The sequence below is a fragment of the Protopterus annectens genome, chromosome 4.part1 (genome assembly GCF_019279795.1).
Source record: "Protopterus annectens isolate FY-2018-M chromosome 4.part1, PAN1.0, whole genome shotgun sequence".
NCBI lineage: Eukaryota > Metazoa > Chordata > Ceratodontiformes > Protopteridae > Protopterus > Protopterus annectens.
In genome coordinates, this window is record NC_056734.1 from 845,598,650 (window position 1) to 845,620,854 (window position 22,205).

Genomic DNA, 22,205 nt, shown 5'->3' on the forward strand with positions numbered 1-22,205 from the left:
CCAATGCCCCACTGTCCTCTGTCACAGGTCTGTGTCACGCCCGTACCACCACTATATGTTACCCCATGGACTCCCACATAATGACAAAACACAGTCCACAGAATACAAATGCAAGGACATGTTGATAACTCCCAGAAGTATGTCCAGCATGTTCCAGTGCATGAACTGTGGACCAACCTGTACATACTGCTGGAATGGAGTGGCAACTATAGGCATACCTATCAAATATTGTGTGCATAATGGTAGGAAGAGGACAGATTAACAGGGGGGGTAGCAATGCCACCATGGAGTGTGTAAAAGGTGAAAACCTGATGTGTGCACATACTTATCATGGCTGCAAACTCTGGGATGGGTGGCCACAAACCTGCTTGCAAACCAAATTGTGAAGGGTTAATGGACAGAATAATGAGCCCTGCCTCTGGATAATCTCAATTAGTCTGAATACCTGGGAGGTATGGCCACAGCATGATATGGCCATCCTGTCATGGTGATAATTGTACAGGCATGGGACTCACAGCCACAACAGCATTAAGGTGCTGGACCATATACACAGACCCATCAGCAAGTGTCTGCAGTTTCCACGCCAGAATGATATGAGTGTGCAAGAATATGTAGGTTGCACACCACAGTACTGGACAAAGTTGCATTCATAGGTTCATAGGTAGGTACTAGGCTATTGGCCCTAGGGCCTATATAAGCCTAGCCAAAAAGGTACCTTGGCTTTTGCCACCCAAGAAAATTATTTTCCTGTGCCCCTGTCGAGCAGAGCCACAGAAGTGATCCCCGGGTGAATTTCCTATTTCCCATCCAATCATCAAGATTTTTCTTGAAGAGTGCTAATGAGGAGCTCTGTTTGACATAGATAGGTAGTCTGTTCCAGAGTATGAGAGGTCTCTGGGACAGGAATCTATCCCTCCAGCATGTTCTATTTATTGTAGTGACAAGGTTTAGGTCCCTACAGCATGTAGCTTGGAGGGATTGAGATTTCTTTAAGTGGAGCATGTCCAACAGCTCTGGGTTTGACATAGCTTTGTATGTTAGGCAGAGATCGCCTCTGAGTATGTGATATGCAATGGAGTAAAGCTGGAGTTTTTTGAGACGGTCTGCATATGGCATCTGTTTGATGCCAGTAATCCTCTTTGTGAGGTATTTCTGTGACCTCTCCAGTTGTTGTAGATGTCTTGTGAGGTACATACCAAAAGGGGCGCTGTACTCTATAATGGGTCTAATGAGTGATGAGTAGAGGGGAACAATGACCTCTTTTTTCCTGGATGTTAAACCTTTTGTGATGAGTTGTGCCATGTAGAAGGACTTTCTGACCACTGTGGCGATGTGATTATCAAAGGAGAGACTACTGTCCACCTGTGTCCCAAGGTCTGTTATCACACTTTCGGTGTTAAGCCAGCTTGTAATCCCCAGTAACCTACTGCCAGCAAATATTTATACCTGTCAGTAGTTGATGACATAAAACATCAGAGGGTAAAACACCACATATCACTGAGTATCCCTGCCAACACCAAAACCATGTAGCAGAAGCACCACAGGCACAATTAACAGCAATTGCTATCATGGTGTAATGGTTAACTACTGTGACTGTGATGTACAGGGTCCTGAGTTCTACCCTTGCAGAGGCTGTTTATTTGGGGGTGGGAGGGTGGTGTAATGGTTAAGGTGTTTACCTTAGAAACACAAGGTGCAGGGTTTGATTCTCACAGGGGATAATTGGCTAGGCTTAAAAATGGTCCGTGAAGCAGCTAGCCTAGTAATAATCTATGAATCTATGAATCTATGAACAATCTCACTAGCCTTTGCCCAATGTCAACCCACATTGTCAACCAATCTACAGATATCCTGCAGAAGCAGGTTACTAGCTGTAGGTGTAGAGCACATATACCTGCACTGGAGTACAGCCTACCTGGAATGGAGCCACACATGCAATACAGACACTCATACTGGGCATGTTCACACACGTAGAGAAATGAAGCCCATGTTTGGCAACAACTGTGGATTATACACAGCAGCCAGTCACAGATGTCTGTGCAAACACTCCAAATTTCACACCAGTCATGCTGTGCACACACAACAGATGAGAATATGAACATATATCCAAGGACAGCACACTATAATAGCTCAGACATACACATGATAGATGTGGGAAGAGAGTGACAGAGAGTGACAGACAGCTCCCCCCTCATGAGGCCTGCCCCACACAGCACACTCCCATTTTGCAAAAACATATGTGATGAAATGTCACAATTGCCCCTGGTAGACTTCCAGTCAGTACAAGTTTCATTGCCTTTCTTTGACAAGCCTGCTGATGTCATTCCCTGTGAAATACACCTTCATGAAGGAGTATCCCAGTAATCTCCCTGGTGCATTCTGTAACTGTGAAATGCTCTAATGTGCTGTAGTAGTTAGATATGTGTTCTAATCCTGTTCATAGCAAGTGTGTGTGTGTCTGTATGTATGTATAGGGCCCAATGCTTTTGTGGACAGTCAGTACACCTGTCATTGCCCTTTTTTGACAAGCCTGCAGATGTCATTCGCTGTGAAATACACCTTTGGTAAAAGAGTATCCTAGTAATCTCCGTGGCGTGTTTTGTAACTGCGTAATGCTCTCATGTGCTGCAATAGTTCTGTAGGTGTTCTAATCCCATACATGGTAACTGTAAGTGTGTGTGTGTGTGTGTGTGTGTGTGTGTGTGTGTGTGTGTGTGTGTGTGTGTATGTGTAGGGCCCAATGCTTTTGTGGACAGTCAGTACACCTGTCATTGCCCTTCTTTGACAAGCCTGCTGATGTCATTCTGTGTGAAATACACCTTTGGCAAAGCAGAATCCCACTAATCTCTGTAGTGCGTGCTGTAACTGTGTAATGCTGTAGTGTGATAAACTAGTTAGGTAGAGGTTCTATACCCAGACATGGTACATGTGAATGTTTGTGTGTGTTCCTTTGTCAGAGTGGGGAGCAATGTTTTTGAGGCCATTCACAGGCACTACAACCTCCATTGCCCTACTTTGGCAAGTCTGCTGACATCATCGACTGTGAAATACACCTTTGTGGACAGATATCCCAGTAACCTCTGTGATGCGTGCTATAACTGTGTAATGCTGTAGTGTGATAAACTAAATAGGTAGGGGTTCTATTCCCAGGCATGGTAGGTGTGTTGTGTGTGTGTTTGTAATATGCAACCTGTGTGGAGGTGGCTGTGATTGTATAACACCTGGACCCATTGAGGAGCTGGTTTTGTAATTTTCCTATATGGTGGCCATGTTATATGTCACAATGTCCACCTTACAAGGATGACAGATGTCAATCAGCGGAGATGCTGGTGTGCCAATCCACACCCCTACATGTGATACAAGGCCTGTTGAACAAAGTAAGCAACCCTAGTATTACACAGAGTACACTATGAACCTGTGTCTCATACACAAACACACTTGTCTAGACAGCTACCGCTATGTTGGTAGTACCCTGCATACTGTTCACAGATAGCAAGCATGGTGTAATTGCAGTGGGCTACAGAGGACATGGTACCCTGTCCATCAGTACAATAGGGACATAACTGAAGACAGTGCACCTTCACTATGTTCCCCAATGGATGCCTACAACATTTGTTGTGCCATGACATGTGGTCCACAAAGGACTGTCCATGAGCACACCCTGCCACAAGAGGTCAGGAGCGGCACATGTGATGATAATCTGTGTACATAACATGGTCCAGGCAATCCAGGTACACTTCCACGTCACTGTACATGAATGTGGGATGTGTGCACATCCAAGACACCATCCATGTCATGGACTATAGAACACATACATGACAAGCATTGCACAGCACTGGCCACACACAAAACTAACCCAGGTGACGGGATGGTAAATACAATATCCACCTGTGTGGGGCATTCCAACACTACACACCTGATCCACACTGCAGACCATTGTTATGTGGCCTGATGCCAAGGTATACCCCCCACCTAGCCTTGTACAGCTTTCTGGCACAGCCAACAGCTACATACTCATGATCCAATGCACACATACACATCAGTACTGGCACCTTGTGTCCCTGTGTGTGGTATATGATGCTTCCAACCACATTCATACCTGGTACAACTCCCATTGGCATACTGAAGCATTCCGATTGACGTCAGACAGCTTCACATGCCCTTTGCCCATAGTACAGCACAATAGCTCCTGTGGTGCATGTGATACCTGTGCAGTACTGTATTGTGGTAAAATAACTAGGTAGGGAGTGTATTCCAGACCCTGGCAAGTGCAGCAATGTGTATGAGTCCTTTAGTGAATGTGGCTGTGCTGCCGCTGACACCGGTCATTGTGGACAGGCACTTGTGCTACACCTACTGTATCTGTACAATATTATTGTTGCAGATGTCACTCATCAGCACATATATTTTTGGACAGCTCACAAACACGAAAGCTATGTGGCACATGCAATAACTGCATGCACATGTGATAGTAATGCATTGTCAGTCAGGGGTTTGAATCCCTGTACTGGTATGTGTGTCACACAAACATGCTTCAGTTTTACTCTCCCACACCTTCCCTGATGTACTTTGTCTCTGTCTGTCCCTCCCAAATCCTTCCTGCTGGATGTGGATATGTACACCTGCTCTGCTTAGGCAGCAGCTAGGGTTTTGTAAGTGTTGGTCATGATTAGCTGATGGCCTCTGCACAAATTGCAGTCCTCCTCTAGCTGATTGAATGTGACAAAGCTGTGGTAACATTCCCATAGCCAATTGCATGGAAACACACTACAATATCTAGGAACATCATGTTGGTGTTGGGCCGTGAAAATCACTGTGAGTGAACCTAGAGCTGGCGTTTGGCAAACATCATCACAGATGGGTTTGGGATTTACCTCCAACAACATACACTGTGGAAAATGTCCAACAGACATGATAGGATGCGCCAGACATGACTACAGAATGTAAGTGTTGCTGTTCTTAATTTAGAGTAATGTCGGTTTAACAGGGTGTGTATGGTTATGGCTAGTCTGCCTGTTTTAAGATCTGTCATGACAGTGTGATGTTTGTGAAGAAACCCTCATCTGTAGGGTCATCTGGAGAGTGGTTAGCATGTTAAACCTTTTGTTCCTTGTGTTACTCATAGAACACCTATCTGAGAATGGCAGAAGCATAGTGTGAGGATTGCAGTCAGTACATGGTGAAAGCCATGAGAGTTACTGACTTCATATCCCTGATTGGACATACTTCACAAAACACAGTGGTATGACAGTACATTTCTGAGGTTACCACAGCACCATGCCAATATTGTGCCAGTGTTCATAGCACTACACATACATCTGTTACCCTTTGTACATATGTCATGCAGGATATGTGCATGTGCTCCCCTTGCTCTGCAACTGCTCTAGATCTGGTGTATTGTGGTAATGGGAATATCTGTGCATGCTGTTATAAGTAATCCTGACTGCTGCTGACTATTACTGGCCTTTCTCTGTTGTAAAACGGCAACACTCCCTCTCTATATTACATATGTGTATATATATATATATATATATATATATATATATATATATATATATATATACACACACACACATATATATATATATATATATATATATATATACACACACACACACACACACACACACACACACACACACACACACACACACACACATATCTACATATAGGCATATACATACTGCATATATGCAACACCTGCACGCTTAGACCCATTATTTCATACCCATAGTTCCCTCACCCCCACCCCCATGCTCCTCGTCCACATCAGTCCTCCGTTCTACAGGTTCCAGCTGAATCTAAGTACACCGCTACACATTGCCCACTCTCTGCTTCTCGGGGCACATCATATAAGTTTTCTCGACCCATGGATCTTCAGGCTTCCTGAGCAGTTAGTCCACGAACATACGTACCCTTCACAATTTGTGGTTCGTCCCGCCAGAGATGGACCTGTTGTGTCAAGATTAGACTTAGATGGTCTACACTGTTTCTCCCACTGGTAGCATCCTCCCAGGGGTTTGAGAAGCAGCGGTTTGCTCACACACCTGGCCAGCCTCATCTCCCGGTTACGTGGAACCGATGCTTCAGGTGTGATATTCTGTGCATGAAACACGCCCTCACGGTGTGCACCATTTTTTATTATTCTCTTCAGTATTATGCAAGACTACTGTTCCCACGGTATGATTGGACAGGCACTGTTCTTTGATACGCATAGACTGCTTGAAATACTGTGATTGAGCAATGTACACATTTGCTGGTATTAATCTACATACTTACATACATTTCCTATACTGTTGAATGACTGTACTGGATGATATGTTTGTGATAACAGCAGCTGTATTTGTATTTGCCATGGCTTAGTGGTAACTCCCTGTGACTATAGTGTGCAGGGTCAGGGGGTTGGAACCTGGGAGTACAGATTATTTTGTTACTGGGCATGATGAGAGTTGTTGGCTACAGAGTGAATAAGGCACTTTTGAGCAATTGTAAGTGAGTATGCGCTGGTTTGAGCGAGGGTCAGCATTGCTGATCTCCGGTTATGGCATCTTACACTGAGTTAGCTTCTACATTGCTTAACCAGTGTGGGCACTGCTTACCACCACCCAAACAGGCTTAAACCTGCCAACTCCTGCCTAACCCCATGCTACTTTATGTATTCATTTTACATTTGTTGACCGGGACAATCCAATTGGATGCTTGTCCATTTTCAGCAGTGGCCCACGGAGTACAGCTCCACAGTAAACCCCAGCTACTCATTACAAGTAATACAGAGTTATTCACATTCATAGAGAGTGACAGACTTAACATAGCTACATAACATATTCTTCATGCTTAGTTTACTTTAACATGTCGGTATTATACATGCTTAGGTCAGGTTTACATGTCAGGTATGACTGTTGACAAAGATCAGGTTAAGGTGATGTTGGATTCCAGTTTAACAGTTCTGGATAGGTTACACTCAGGTATTCAGGGTAGGTTTAGTTATTCCATACCTGGGTGGTAGAGTAGAGGAGAATAGTGAAGGGATAGGTTACACTCAGGTATTCGGGTAAGGTTTAGTTATGCCATACCTGTGTGGTACAGTAGAAGAGAATAGTGAAGGGATAGGTTACACTCAGGTATTCGGGTTAGGTTTAGTTATACCATACCTGTGTGGTAGAGTAGAAGAGAATAGAGAAGGGATAGGTTACACTCAGGTATTCAGGTTAGGTTTAGTTATTCCATACCTGTGTGGTAGAGTAGAAGAGAATAGTGAAGGGATAGGTTACACTCAGGTATTTGGGTTAGGTTTAGTTATGCCATACCTGTGTGGTAGAGTAGAAGAGAATAGTGAAGGGATAGGTTACACTCAGGTATTCGGGTTAGGTTTAGTTATACCATACCTGTGTGGTACAGTAGAAGAGAATAGTGAAGGGATAGGTTACACTCAGGTATTCGGGTTAGGTTTAGTTATGCCATACCTGTGTGGTAGAGTAGAAGAGAATAGTGAAGGGATAGGTTACACTCAGGTATTCGGGTTAGGTTTAGTTATGCCATACCTGTGTGGTAGAGTAGAAGAGAATAGTGAAGGGATAGGTTACACTCAGGTATTCGGGTTAGGTTTAGTTATTCTATACCTGTGTGGTAGAGTAGAAGAGAATAGTGAAGGGATAGGTTACACTCAGGTATTTGGGTTAGGTTTAGTTATTCCATACCTGTGTGGTAGAGTAGAAGAGAATAGTGAAGGGATAGGTTACACTCAGGTATTCGGGTTAGGTTTAGTTATGCCATACCTGTGTGGTAGTGTAGAAGAGTATAATGAAGAGATAGGTTACTCTCAGGTATTCGGGTTAGGTTTAGTTATTCCATACCTGTGTGGTACAGTAGAAGAGAATAGTGAAGGGATAGGTTACACTCAGGTATTCGGGTTAGGTTTAGTTATGCCATACCTGTGTGGTAGAGTAGAAGAGAATAGTGAAGGGATAGGTTACACTCAGGTATTCGGGTTAGGTTTAGTTATGCCATACCTGTGTGGTAGAGTAGAAGAGAATAGTGAAGGGATAGGTTACACTCAGGTATTCGGGTTAGGTTTAGTTATTCCATACCTGTGTGGTACAGTAGAAGAGAATAGTGAAGGGATAGGTTACACTCAGGTATTCGCGGTAGGTTTAGTTATACCATACCTGGGGTTACACTCAGGTATTTGGAAGGATGTTTTTAGGTTACACTCAGGTATTCGGGTTAGGTTTAGTTATGCCATACCTGTGTGGTACAGTAGAAGAGAATAGTGAAGGGATAGGTTACACTCAGGTATTCGGGTTAGGTTTAGTTATTCCATACCTGTGTGGTAGAGTAGAAGAGAATAGTGAAGGGATAGGTTACACTCAGGTATTCGGGTTAGGTTTAGTTATGCCATACCTGGATAGGTTACACTCAGGTATTCGGGTTAGGTTTAGTTATGCCATACCTGTGTGGTAGAGTAGAAGAGAATAGTGAAGGGATAGGTTACACTCAGGTATTCGGGTTAGGTTTAGTTATTCCATACCTGGATAGGTTACACTCAGGTATTCGGGTTATGTTTAGTTATTCCATACCTGGATAGGTTGCACTCAGGTATTCGGGTTAGGTTTAGTTATGCCATACCTGTGTGGTACAGTAGAAGAGAATAGTGAAGGGATAGGTTACACTCAGGTATTCGGGTTAGGTTTAGTTATTCCATACCTGTGTGGTAGAGTAGAAGAGAATAGTGAAGGGATAGGTTACACTCAGGTATTCGGGTTAGGTTTAGTTATGCCATACCTGTGTGGTAGAGTAGAAGAGAATAGTGAAGGGATAGGTTACACTCAGGTATTCGGGTTAGGTTTAGTTATGCCATACCTGTGTGGTACAGTAGAAGAGAATAGTGAAGGGATAGGTTACACTCAGGTATTAGGGTTAGGTTTAGTTATTCCATACCTGTGTGGTAGAGAATAGTGAAGGGATAGGTTACACTCAGGTATTCGGGTTAGGTTTAGTTATGTCATACCTGTGTGGTAGAGTAGAAGAGAATACTGAAGGGATAGGTTACACTCAGGTATTCGGGTTAGGTTTAGTTATGCCATACCTGTGTGGTAGAGTAGAAGAGAATAGTGAAGGGATAGGTTACACTCAGGTATTCAGGTTAGGTTTAGTTATTCCATACCTGTGTGGTAGAGTAGAAGAGAATAGTGAAGGGATAGGTTACACTCAGGTATTCGGGTTAGGTTTAGTTATTCCATACCTGGGTGGTAGAGTAGAAGAGTATAATGAAGGGATAGGTTACACTCAGGTATTCGGGTTAGGTTTAGTTATGCCATACCTGTGTGGTAGAGTAGAAGAGAATAGTGAAGGGATAGGTTACACTCAGGTATTCAGGTTAGGTTTAGTTATTCCATACCTGTGTGGTAGAGTAGAAGAGAATAGTGAAGGGATAGGTTACACTCAGGTATTCGGGTTAGGTTTAGTTATTCCATACCTGTGTGGTAGAGTAGAAGAGAATAGTGAAGGGATAGGTTACACTCAGGTATTCAGTTTAGGTTTAGTTATGCCATACCTGTGTGGTAGAGTAGAAGAGAATAGTGAAGGGATAGGTTACACTCAGGTATTCGGGTTAGGTTTAGTTATGTCATACCTGTGTGGTAGAGTAGAAGAGAATAGTGAAGGGATAGGTTACACTCAGGTATTCGGGTTAGGTTTAGTTATGCCATACCTGTGTGGTAGAGTAGAAGAGAATAGTGAAGGGATAGGTTACACTCAGGTATTGGGTTAGGTTTAGTTATGCCATACCTGTGTGGTAGAGTAGAAGAGAATAGTGAAGGGATAGGTTACACTCAGGTATTTGGGTTAGGTTTAGTTATGCCATACCTGTGTGGTACAGTAGAAGAGAATAGTGAAGGGATAGGTTACACTCAGGTATTCGGGTTAGGTTTAGTTATTCCATACCTGTGTGGTAGAGTAGAAGAGAATAGTGAAGGGATAGGTTACACTCAGGTATTCGGGTAGGTTTAGTTATTCCATACCTGTGTGGTACAGTAGAAGAGAATAGTGAAGGGATAGGTTACACTCAGGTATTCGGGTTAGGTTTAGTTATGCCATACCTGTGTGGTACAGTAGAAGAGAATAGTGAAGGGATAGGTTACACTCAGGTATTCGGGTTAGGTTTAGTTATGCCATACCTGTGTGGTACAGTAGAAGAGAATAGTGAAGGGATAGGTTACACTCAGGTATTCGGGTTAGGTTTAGTTATTCCATACCTGTGTGGTAGAGTAGAAGAGAATAGTGAAGGGATAGGTTACACTCAGGTATTCGGGGTAGGTTTAGTTATTCCATACCTGTGTGGTACAGTAGAAGAGAATAGTGAAGGGATAGGTTACACTCAGGTATTCGGGTTAGGTTTAGTTATTCCATACCTGTGTGGTAGAGTAGAAGTAGGGATAGGTTACACTCAGGTATTCGGGTTAGGTTTAGTTATGCCATACCTGTGTGGTACAGTAGAAGAGAATAGTGAAGGGATAGGTTACACTCAGGTATTCGGGTTAGGTTTAGTTATGCCACACCTGGGTGGTAGAGTAGAGGAGAATAGTGAAGGAGTAGGTAGGCAGGTAGAGGGGGGGACATTGTAACTGTATAGTAGGCCATTGGAATGATTGGTGGGGGAGCAAAAGGGAAGGTTTGAAGGATTTTGGGATTTGTATGTGAAGCAGGGCAAGAGGTGTCAGTTTCACTAGTTGAAGTAGGGGTATAGAGTGTAAGGTGGGGGGGTAATTTAGCTATGTGGTGAGCATGTGCTGATTTAAGTGTGCTTGAGGTGTTCCTTCAACTGTTATTTAAATGTGTCTTTTGGGACAACTGAGGTAATACATGTGGGTAGGGAGTTCCAGATTCTGCCAATATAGTTAGGGAAGAGGGTGTCACCTACTTGTAACTTTAAACATTAATAGAAATGAAAAAGGGGTTGATAAGTAAGTGGTATTAAAGGGGCACAAAGAGGAAAAGATAGTAGGGGAAATAGCCAGGGAGGTGCAGGAAGGCTGAAGGGAAGGTCCACAGCTGGCCATTTCTCTACAGCAACAGATGTGCATATACACTGAATTTGGAGGTAGATTTGGACACTCACACCCCTGGGTGTGGGTGAGGACAACAATAATAAGTGGAATGCCATTTAGATCGGCTTACATGCCTACAATGGGTTGTTGCGACCATGTGTTCTTTGGTGTTATTTAGTGGGTTTTGCAACGACACATCTGGTTATACCGTACTTTGCCATGTAACATAGACTGTGCTGCAATGGGACTCATACCAGGAATGGCTGCTCGTTAGGTGACAGCTCTGCCCAATTCACACTATTGCTTACATCCATGAGGTGGTCCGATTAGAACCACTCCAGCCAACACCTGTACGCCTCGGCCCATAATTTCATACCCATAGCCCACCCCCCTCCTCTACAGCACTCATCCTTACTCTGGGTGCAGGTTGGATCTAACCACACCACTACACACTGCCCACTCTTCACTTCTCGGGACCCATCTCGTACGTTGTCTCAACCCATGGGTCATCAGGCTTTCCCAACCATGTAGTCTGAGTACATACGTACCAGGCCTTGATGAGTCATTGTACGGAAGGGGCTCCAATTACCCAGTAAATTTTGGGTTGTTCTGCAAGGGACATTCCTGTCTATGTTTCTATATTAGACTTAGTGGGTCCACAGTGTTTCCCCCACTGGCTGCATCCTGCCTGTGGTTTGGGGAGTAGTGGATTGTTTACTTTGTGTGTTTGTTTGTATGTTTCCCCTGTTTGGCTGGGGGGGGGTAATGGTACGTGTTACACGTATGTTGATTGGGCCCCTCATCCCCATTGGTGGTGCCTGTGATCATATGTCATTCTTATGTGCTGTAGCATATCATAGATATATATATCTGTGTATATATACACACACACACACACACACACACACACACACACATATATATATATATATATATATATATATATATATATATATATATATATATATATATATATATATATATTGCTGTATATATATATCTAATGTCATGTGGGTGTATGGTTGTCTGCATATGTATATATCTATATGTGGGTATTGATATATATGTATGTCTATATATGTATACATATGTACTACAGAGAGGGAGAGGTGTATATCTATTTAGTTATGGATATATATATATATATATATATATATATATATATATATATATATATATATATATATATATATATATATATATATACACACACACACACACACACACACACACACACACATACATTTACATATTTAGCTACATGTCCTGTAATGTTGATTGGTATTGCTGGATACTATGTTTGTGGAAACGCCAGGGTTATGTGTATCTGCAGTGGCCTTGTGGTTAATCACATTGCCTATAGTATGCAGGGTCCTGGATTTGAGCCTTGCAGGAGTTGTTTATTTTGTTGCTGGGAAGAACACTGGCCGTTAGATACAGAGTGCTCAAGGCACTTTAATGCAGCTGTAAGTGGGTTTGTGTGAGTTTGCACGGAGGAATTGCTTAACCTGTGTAGGCAGTGCTTACCCCTGTGCAAGCAGGCTTAAACCCATGTGTGTTTCCCGTATACCTGAACTAGACATTCCTATTAGGTTTCGTGTGCATACCGGGAAGCCTTGTGTGCCACGTATGCTTTGCAATATCTAAAAATAAAGCCATTAGTGTAAACAAAGCCACACATGAAGTCTATTGTTATTACCAGTGAAACATTCATCCCATGCGGGACAACCCAAAAATTGGGTATTATACTTTCTTCTAAAACCATGGCTGCAAAGATACGCATGGCTATGTGCATGGACTACAGCGTGCGGCAGACCTAGGATACTTGGGTTGGGACAACGTACAGGATGAGTCCCGAGGGGGAAAGAGTGGAGGGTGGGCAATGTGTGGTGGTGTGGTAGCTATGAGCCAGTAACCAGGGAAGGGATGGTGGCTGCATGTGTGCAGCAGGGGGGGAGCGTAACTGTGGGTAATGAATGTATGGGTCAAGGATGGCCTGGGTTGGATGGGCCTATACTGGTCAGCCCACCTAGTGGGTGGGGGAGAGGGGAATGTGATATAAACATGTGAAACATAAAAGAAGACTAATTTAAATCCCTATTTAAATGAAACACTTACAATAAAATAAACTTGGTAGTGCATTGCAGGGTGGACGTGTTTGGCTGGGGCGTATGCCAATTCGTATGAGACGTATATTGTTTGGGGCCTCTCTACCCCATTAACGGTGCATGTGAACATATATGTTTCTATTGATCTACCATTACTATCTACAGATGTCTGGCCATATATACCTATATGGGTATATATATCTGCTTACATATTTATAACTATGTCCATATATACGTATGGAGATATATATCTGCGTACATATATGTATCTTGCTGTGTATATGCTTACTACTGCTTATCTCTGCTTACACCTGCTTACTACTGCCTTATTAATTATGACACTGACTCTTCACATGTGCATTTCCTGCAGTACTCCATTTCATAAATATATGTTATTTAGTGTGTTTTGCAATACAAATATTGGTTATATCATTCTTTGCCATGTAAAATAGACTGTGCTGCAGTGGGACTCGAACTGGGAAAGCCTACTCGTTAGGTAAATGCTCTGTCCACTACACTATTGCTGTGCAGTTTCATTTGCATATATCTTCCTTGTTATCCTTTTCAGCCTTTTAAGCTGCTTTAACTGTAGCTAAGCAATGGGCATACCCACGCACCTATGGTTAGCTGTACTTGGAGTTTTAAAAAACAATAAAGGGGTTTCTTCTTTTGATTTTTATGTCCTGTTGCTGTTGTACACATTGGGCACTGTTGGTGGGGATATGCAGACACCTATGAGCAGTCTCGCTCATTTATTTCCACTTTCTGCAGTTCAACATTGCAGGGGCATGTTTATTCTGAGAGCTCTGCTCTCAGACATGCTCCCTGCACTCCTACATGCTCCTTGTAAGCCTGGGAGGTTGGGCAGTGTGCCTTCATTAATATGCATGGTCTGTTGCCATCCTCCTCCTACACGGGTGTTTCTGTGCAGGACTACACTAGTCCTGTATGGAAGAGTAGTGATTCCAGGGGACTGTCTTTCACTACACATAAAACAGAACCTTTTTTTTATTAAGAACAAACAAAACTACTGTCAGCCCATGGCAGGTATATCCAATACAGAAATGATGCCCACAAATAGAATCCGGTAAAACGTTTCAATATTATTAATATCTATAGCTCTCAACCTTTCATCTCCTAAATGTGGAACACTGCCTCTCACAATGTGGAACAACTGGGCAAAATGTGGAAAACCTAGCAGCTTAAACAACCTCAAGTAAGAAGGTCACAGGATGGTTAAAATGTGTTACTTTGTACTTATAGAAAGTTTTTATGATGCATTAATATGATTCAGTACTATTTACCATAGGCATCAATTAGAAAAATTCCTAACACTTAATGTTTGGCAGACCCTTCCAATGTGGAAGTCTGAGGAACATGGACGTTTTAAGACCCAAAATTAGGAATGTTCCTCATAATGGGTACACTTGAGAGGTGTGTTAATATCTATTAAAACGTTTTACCAGATTCTATTTGTGGGCTTCATTTCTATATTGTATATACCTGCCATGAGCTGCTAGTAGTTTTTGTTTGTTCATATACTTGGTGCTTGTATGAATTAGCAGTGTCTTTCAATGTGGAATTTATAATCTCCCACTTTTTTATTATATTCAAACGTAATGCGGATGAATGTATGGATAAACACAAATTCACCTCCCCACATTGTAGCATCACTGGCCCTCATGGATAGGGGAAGCATGTAATTACTTCAACTCATACCTGCTCAGCCCATCTTTGGATATTTATATAGGTTCATAGGTCCATAGGCAGGTACTAGGCTATTGGCCGTGGGGCCTATACAAGCCCAGCCAAAAAGGTACCCTGGCTTTTGCCACCCAAGAAAATTATTTTCTTATGTCACTGTCGAGCAGAGCCACAGAGGTGATCCCCGGGGTGAATTTCCTATTTCCCATCTAATCATTAAGATTTTTCTTGCAGAGTGCTAATGAGGAGCTTTGTTTGATATAGACAGGTAGTTTATTCCAGAGTATGGGAAGTCTCTGGGACAGGAATCTATCCCTCCAGCATGTTCTGTTTATTGTGGTGACAAGATTTAGGTCCCTAGAGCATGTAGCTCGGAGGGATTGGGATTTCTTTAAGTGGAGCATGTCCAACAGCTCTGGGTTTGACATAGCTTTATATGTTAGGCAGAGATCACCTCTGAGTAGGTGATATGCGACAGAGTAAAGCTGGAGTTTTTTGAGATGGTCAGTGTAGGGCATCTGTTTGAGGCCGGTAATTCTCTTTGTGAGGTATTTCTGCGGCCTTTCCAGTTTTTGTAGATGTCTTGTGAGGTATATACCAAAAGGGGCATTGTACTCTATAATGGGTCTAATGAGTGATGAATAGAGGGGAACAATGACCTCTTTTTTTCTGGATGAGAAACCTTTTGTGATGAGGTGTGCCATGTAGATGGATTTCCTGACTACTGTGGCGATGTGATTATCAAAGGAGAGACTACTGTCCACCTGTGTCCCAAGGTCTCTTATCACACTTTCAGTGTTAAATATACTACCACCTATGTTGTAGTTTATGGGTACAGAGTTTTTACCAAAGGGGATGACAATGCACTTTTTGGCATTGAGCTTGAGGCTATGGCTTCGACACCAGGTATCTGTCTCAGTGAGGCCCTTTTGTAGGATGTCCACATCGTTAGGAGTTTCGATTATGACTCCTAGTTTGCAGTCATCTTCGAACTTCGTTAGCCAAAGACCTGTTGTGTTAGCCTGTACCTCAGAGAAGTAGATACCAAACAGGAGAGATCCCAGGACTAAACCCTGTGGTACTCCACTTGTCACTGGTCTGAAGTCGGATTTTGAGACTGCTACTTTCACAGTATGGGTTCTGTCAGTGAGCCAGTTGGCAACCCATCTTGTAACATAGGGATTTATACCTAGTTTAGTGAGTTTATCTATAATTCCAGAGTGAGCGGTGGTGTCGAAACCCTTGGCAAGATCTAGATAGGCTGTGTGAATCACCTTACCCTTGTCTACGGCTTTGGTGACTGCTTCAAAGAAGTCTGTCAGGTTTAGTAGACATGATCTGCCTTTTACAAACCCAAACTGGGTGGGGTCCAGAGTTTGGAGATTACCAATGTCTTTGTTTATAAGTTCCATGATGATACATTCCATGGTCTTGCAGACCAGGCTCGTCAGGCTAATGGGGTTGTAGTTCTCGGGGTCCGTGGTGGCTCTCTCCTTGTGGAGTAGGATAACCGTCACTGTGCGCCATTCAGCAGGCACAAAGCCTGAGGTGAAGCTATGATTGAACATGGTACTTAGATGGGGTGCCAGTTCATTCTGTAGTTAGTGTATAACGCAGCCTAGGTTGTTGTCTGGTCCCATGGATGCTGTGTTCTTGGCTTTGGAGAGTGTGGTTTTTACCTGTACTGCCGTGATTACAGGAACTTTGCATTCTTCCAGTATAGAGATGGGCTCTTTAGGGGGTGAGAGGGGGGTAAAGTTAGCACTGAACCTATCTGCCAGGATGTTGGCAATATCATTTGGGTTTATATATTTAGTGCCATTGTGCTGTAACTCAGAGCAGATCTGAGTGTTGCCATTGAGATTCTTGACATAGCTATAGAATGCTTTGTGGTTGTCTTTAGAATCAGTGGCGATTTTGTTTTCATAACTAGCTTTGGAGGATTTTATCAGGGATTGCAGCTTCTTACTGAGGCTGACCAGGCTGCTCCTCCACTCATGGAATTTTACTCTCTTTTGCAACAGTTTCTTTGATCTGTTGTACAGTTTGTTTACGGCAGGAGACCACCAGCTTGGCTTCCTTTTTTTGGAGGATAACATCTTGGTTCTGTTTGGGATAGCACAATCCATGCACTCATGTAAGTGCCTATAAAGTGCAATTGTTTTGGATTCAGTAATCGTAACTGTATTGTCCATCTGCATGGGTGTCATGAAGTTCACCACTTCTGTCTTAAGAAGCATGAAGCTGGCTTTGAAGAAATGTTTTACCATGGTTTCCTTAATGGGGGTGGGGGCAGGATGTGGATATCTAGGGTAATTAGCTTATGGTTGGATCGGACCAATGAGGCATTGACTTCAGGTGTGGAACACCGGTCACTCATGTTGGTAATGACTAGATCTAGGATATTGTTGCCCCTGGTGGGGATGTGGATAAGTTGATCCAGGGCATTGGAGTTTATGAATTCCAGAAAGCGTTGAGCGAAGGAGTTGGTACATGAGTAGTTTTCCCAGTTAATGGTGGGTAGTTGAAATCGCCCATTATTAGGGTGCTTGGTTGATCCCTGATATTTTCCAGTGCATCAAGAAAAGAGGAGTGGGAATCCTGAGGCATGGTAGGGGATCTGTAGCAAGCTACAATTTGGATTGCTGTTTTGCCCAGAGTTAGTTGCACTTGGATAACCTTGGCTGTATTATGCTGAGAAACTAGCCTGGAGGTGTGGATATCCTTAATGAATATGGACACACCACCACCTTTGGTGTTCCGGTCCAGGTTACATGGCTGAAAAGTGTGGTATGAGTTATAGCCTGGTAGTGCAGGAGTGCTCTCTGGAACCAGGTCTCAGTCACTGCACAGATATGATGTTCTCCATTTTAAGGAGTGCCTCGAGTGAGTGCATTTTGTGATTTAGACTTCTAGCATTGAGTAGCATCATCCTCAGTTTTTGCTTGCCTGTTCCTGTTACAGTGGTGAATTTGTCATTTGTACCTTGCCTAACAAAGGCACTGTAGGGGCAGAAAGAACCTTAGCCAGTATCCGGAATCCCAGGGCTAACAGGTGCAGGCCATCTATGGCAAAGCATCTTGGTCTGTCGACCATGTCATCCCAGGCAGACAGATACTGGATCCCTTTAGAATGGCATCAGAAGCTTAGCCAATTGTTGAAGTCAATCATTTTGTCCTTGTACTGTGGCATCATTCTGCGTGATGGCAGAATGCTACTCAGGGCTAGGGTCATAGCTGCTTGGGCTACAAGATTGGAGAGCTCTTCCATGTCTCTTTTCATGTAGTCCAGGGAGGTACATCTCAGGTCGTTCATACCAACATGGACAATGACAGTCATATTTGTACTTGTTGTGGAGTGATCTGAGTGCGTGGGTTATGTGGCGGATCCTGGCACCCAACAGGCAGCAGACAGTAACCTTCTCCTTGTTTAGCCTGGTGAGTTGAACATCAGTGTGCCTGACTATAGAGTCCCCTATGACTAGTGTGTTGGGTATGTTGCACAAGGGCTAATAATTATTTTGGGAATGTAAGGCCTAGTAAATACCTTTGAACATGTGACGAGATAACACCGGGGGGGGGGTCATAGTGCTGGTAGTGGCACAGACAGCATAAATGTAGGAAACAGGTAATCCCTGGATCTTCAGAAGTCCTTCACAGAGAAGGTTTTGGACCACTGAATAGACTAGAAGAATGGATGTCAGATAGGTCGTCTATTAAAGCTTTTAAAGCAGCATGAGATAGGTGAGGAGTGTGTGAAATTGAAGAAAGGAAAGGATGAAGGTGGTGTACAATGTTAAATGCTTAAAAAAACAGATTGCATAGCCTGAAAGCCGTCTCTTGGCATTTTATAATATAATATAATATAATATAATATAATATAATATAATATAATATAACACCAAGGACTGATGTAATCTCTGTGATGTTCCATGCTTTAGCACTCAGTACTGCTAACCTTAAGGATGACAAGGAAGGGAAGACAAGATATATGAAACATAATGGATCATTTATGTTTCACAGACTGGGAATTCATTACATATAAATTAGGATTAGCCAGTGGCACTATATTTGGGCAATCATATTAGAAGCCCCTAAGAGCAGATTCAGGAGTGATGAGGTGGCCAAGTTATGCAAAAAAAAAAGGTGTGAAGAAGGAAAAAGAAAGAAGAAAAAGACCAGCAAATAGCCGATGTAGTACAAACCAAGACAAATGTGGATAAAAAGCATCAGAACGGGAGATCAAAGGAAGCATTGCTTGACCATGTCTACCTCTGTTAAGCAGTGGCTGAATAGAAAGATAGCAACGCAAAAGATGGATTTTATATGCAGGGCAAAGCATTCATCATCTTGTGTCTACTAACAGTATCAAGCAAAATTAACTATAAGTGACAGACAGCAGCACACTGAGATGTATGTACATAAATCACTTAAACCAATGAGGACAAACTGAATTTCAATTAGTTGTCATTAAATTGAAACAGAGAGCTAAAATGAGAAACTGAATAACATTAACAAAAGGAGCATGTGGTGGGAGAAGGGAGGATGAGAGGTGGGCAAGTTTCTCAGTTGGCGGGACAGTATATTGGATCAGACAGCTTTGGGGTGGTGGCAATTGTATAGTCAGTATAACAGCTGAGTTTCAGTAGACAATAATGGAGCCAGAGGTGGTGCTAGGCTGGTAAGTCAATGAAGAAAGGCCACTGTTGGAGGAGGAGAAATTGCAGTGAATAGGACTGAGGGTCAGAACCTAGAATAAGCACCTGGACTGTTAAGGTAGCTGAAGGGGTATAATGGGTTAATACCATTAAGTAGTTTTCAGACATATAAAGGAAGAAAGTTGAGAAAGAAAGTGTGAGGCAGTAAAGGACTGAAGAGTAAGTAGGAAAGTTGTATTTATGGGTGATTTGTATCTGACAAAAGAACAATGAAAGATCCCAATTTGAATGAGGTATTGCACAATGAAGAGTCAGCCAGCTGAGGTCTGGCTGTACCAGTAAGGACAGCTGGGGACTCTCTGTTTGCCAACTCTGTTGGAAAAACATGGAAAAGACTCCCAGATAACTTAACCCTAGAAACCTCACTAACTCAATTCAAAAACAAACTCAAGAAATACTTCAAAACTCATTGGTTATGTCCTTGCACTAACCCCGACTAGTGACCTCTCTATTTCTTATGTGCCTTACCTTCAATTACTTCTAACTTTTTTCTACCACTCCATTTCAGGAAGGGTCAATTGTATATTTGCTGCTTTATGTGTTGTAAACCTGAATGTAATGTTACATATATATAAATTTGAAAATAATGTTATGTTTTGTAAAGTGCTTTATAATAAGTTAGTACTATATGTGCAAAATGCTGGTATTGCTTATGACTGTAATCTGCTTGAAACCAGCATTTACTAAATGTTCAATGTGTATTATTATCTTGGAGCTTTTCTCTCTGGGCCACTGCTGAAAATGGACATATATGGCCAGTCAGACTATCCCGGTCATCCTAAATAATTCTGGAATTATCACAAATAAAGAAGGACTTGGAGATGTCTACATGAAGGAACCATGATACAGCAGTGATCAGACCACTGTCTATAGTGCTGGAATGGGTAAGAAGACAAAGACAATGGAATGGAATTTTAGGGGGTTAATAATGCTGACCTGTTTGATGTAATCAAAGGTGAGTTAAAGAACAAAGCAAGGCTGTAAATAAGCTATGAGAATGAAGAGAAATGGAAAATGAAGAATTCAGGCAAGGATTAGAGAAAGAAGCAAAAACTGAAAAAAAGGGATGCTAATGTAATGGCATATAAATGTAAGGTGGAAGAAAGGGTGCAGTAAAACAGCCATGTCGAATGGTAACAAAATAGTGAAATAGTTTGAATAAGTGGACCCTGCAAATACCCATATATTTTGCCTCTACCCTCCTGGAAGACCAATTCCTCTTGTCTGCTAAACTCCAACCCTCCTGGCATCGGCAATATCTACCAGACAGACTGTGAAAGTAAGTTATTCATACATGTTTAACCCACATCACCTGAACTGTGTGAACCAGTCTAGCTACTTGCACAGGACTGCCAGCAGCCAATAGGCCCTGCCCTCTTCACTACACTACTCTAGACTCTCGACTACCATTTTATACTTCTATCTCTTTTCCCTCTCACCTTTCCTCCTTTATCACCCATATATCAGTGATACATATTCCCTTAGGCCACTAGGTGGCATCCTTTGTTCTTTTAAATCTGCTCCTTCTTGATTTATTACAACACACACCCCTATATCTTTTGAATTGGTGTCTGTACCTCTTTACTTGCTTTCTTACTCTCAGGACCCTGCTATACCAACTCCCATTACTCCCCTGTGCTCCAAACCTTAACATATTCATAGGTTTGACTCTACCCTTCACATACCTTACAAATATATACTTATTTACTTACCTACCTGCTGTTTTCCCCACCTTACAGATTGTTTTCTCTGTGCCTCCGCCTCCCCTGCCCCAAATTCCACCCGCCCCTAGCACCTCTACCTTTATACCCTCATAGACACACCCCTCATAATCTATCCCCACCCCTTCTAGTACTAGCCCTTCCCTACTCCACCTACCTGCCTACCCTACCTTCTAGAACCAGCCCCTCCCTTCTCCACTTACCTTCTCTCCTTCCTACTCTTCACACTATCCTCCCACTCTATTTCAGTTATAGATTCTCTAAACATGTCTAATCAATACCAACCTTTGCTACTTATATCCTTCCTAACTATCATCATCTCTACATATCTCTCCACCTCTTATGAACAAGCCCTTCCTTATACTCTAATAATTCCACGCAAACAAACTCTAACATCCCCCCTAGCTCTAACAATTACCTATCTCAATACCATCCACAAAACCTCCTACCTTCAAGCTAAATATCACAGACTTTCTCACATCAAATATCTTACTCATAGCCTTAAAAAACATTTTTACTGCTACCACAAAATTTCTCAATTTTACAACCCTATATTAATCTGCTCATTAATACATGGTGATATCCACCCCAACCCTGGCCCTAACTCACCCCTAACATCCTCTAAATGCCACCAACTTAATACAAGACCAACACCATCTACCAAACCCCCCAAATCACTCTCAATTGCTCAATTAAATATATGTAGCATCTGTAACAAAATACCACATATCCATGCCCTTCTAGATGTCCAACAGTTTGATATCCTCTGCCTAACCGAAACTTGGCTCAAACCTACAATTAAAGATAATGAAATCACCCCCCTGGCTATAACATACTCAGGCAAGACCACTTAAACAAAAAAGGTGGTGGGGTGGCAATTCTCTATAAAACCGGACTGCAAATGAGCAAA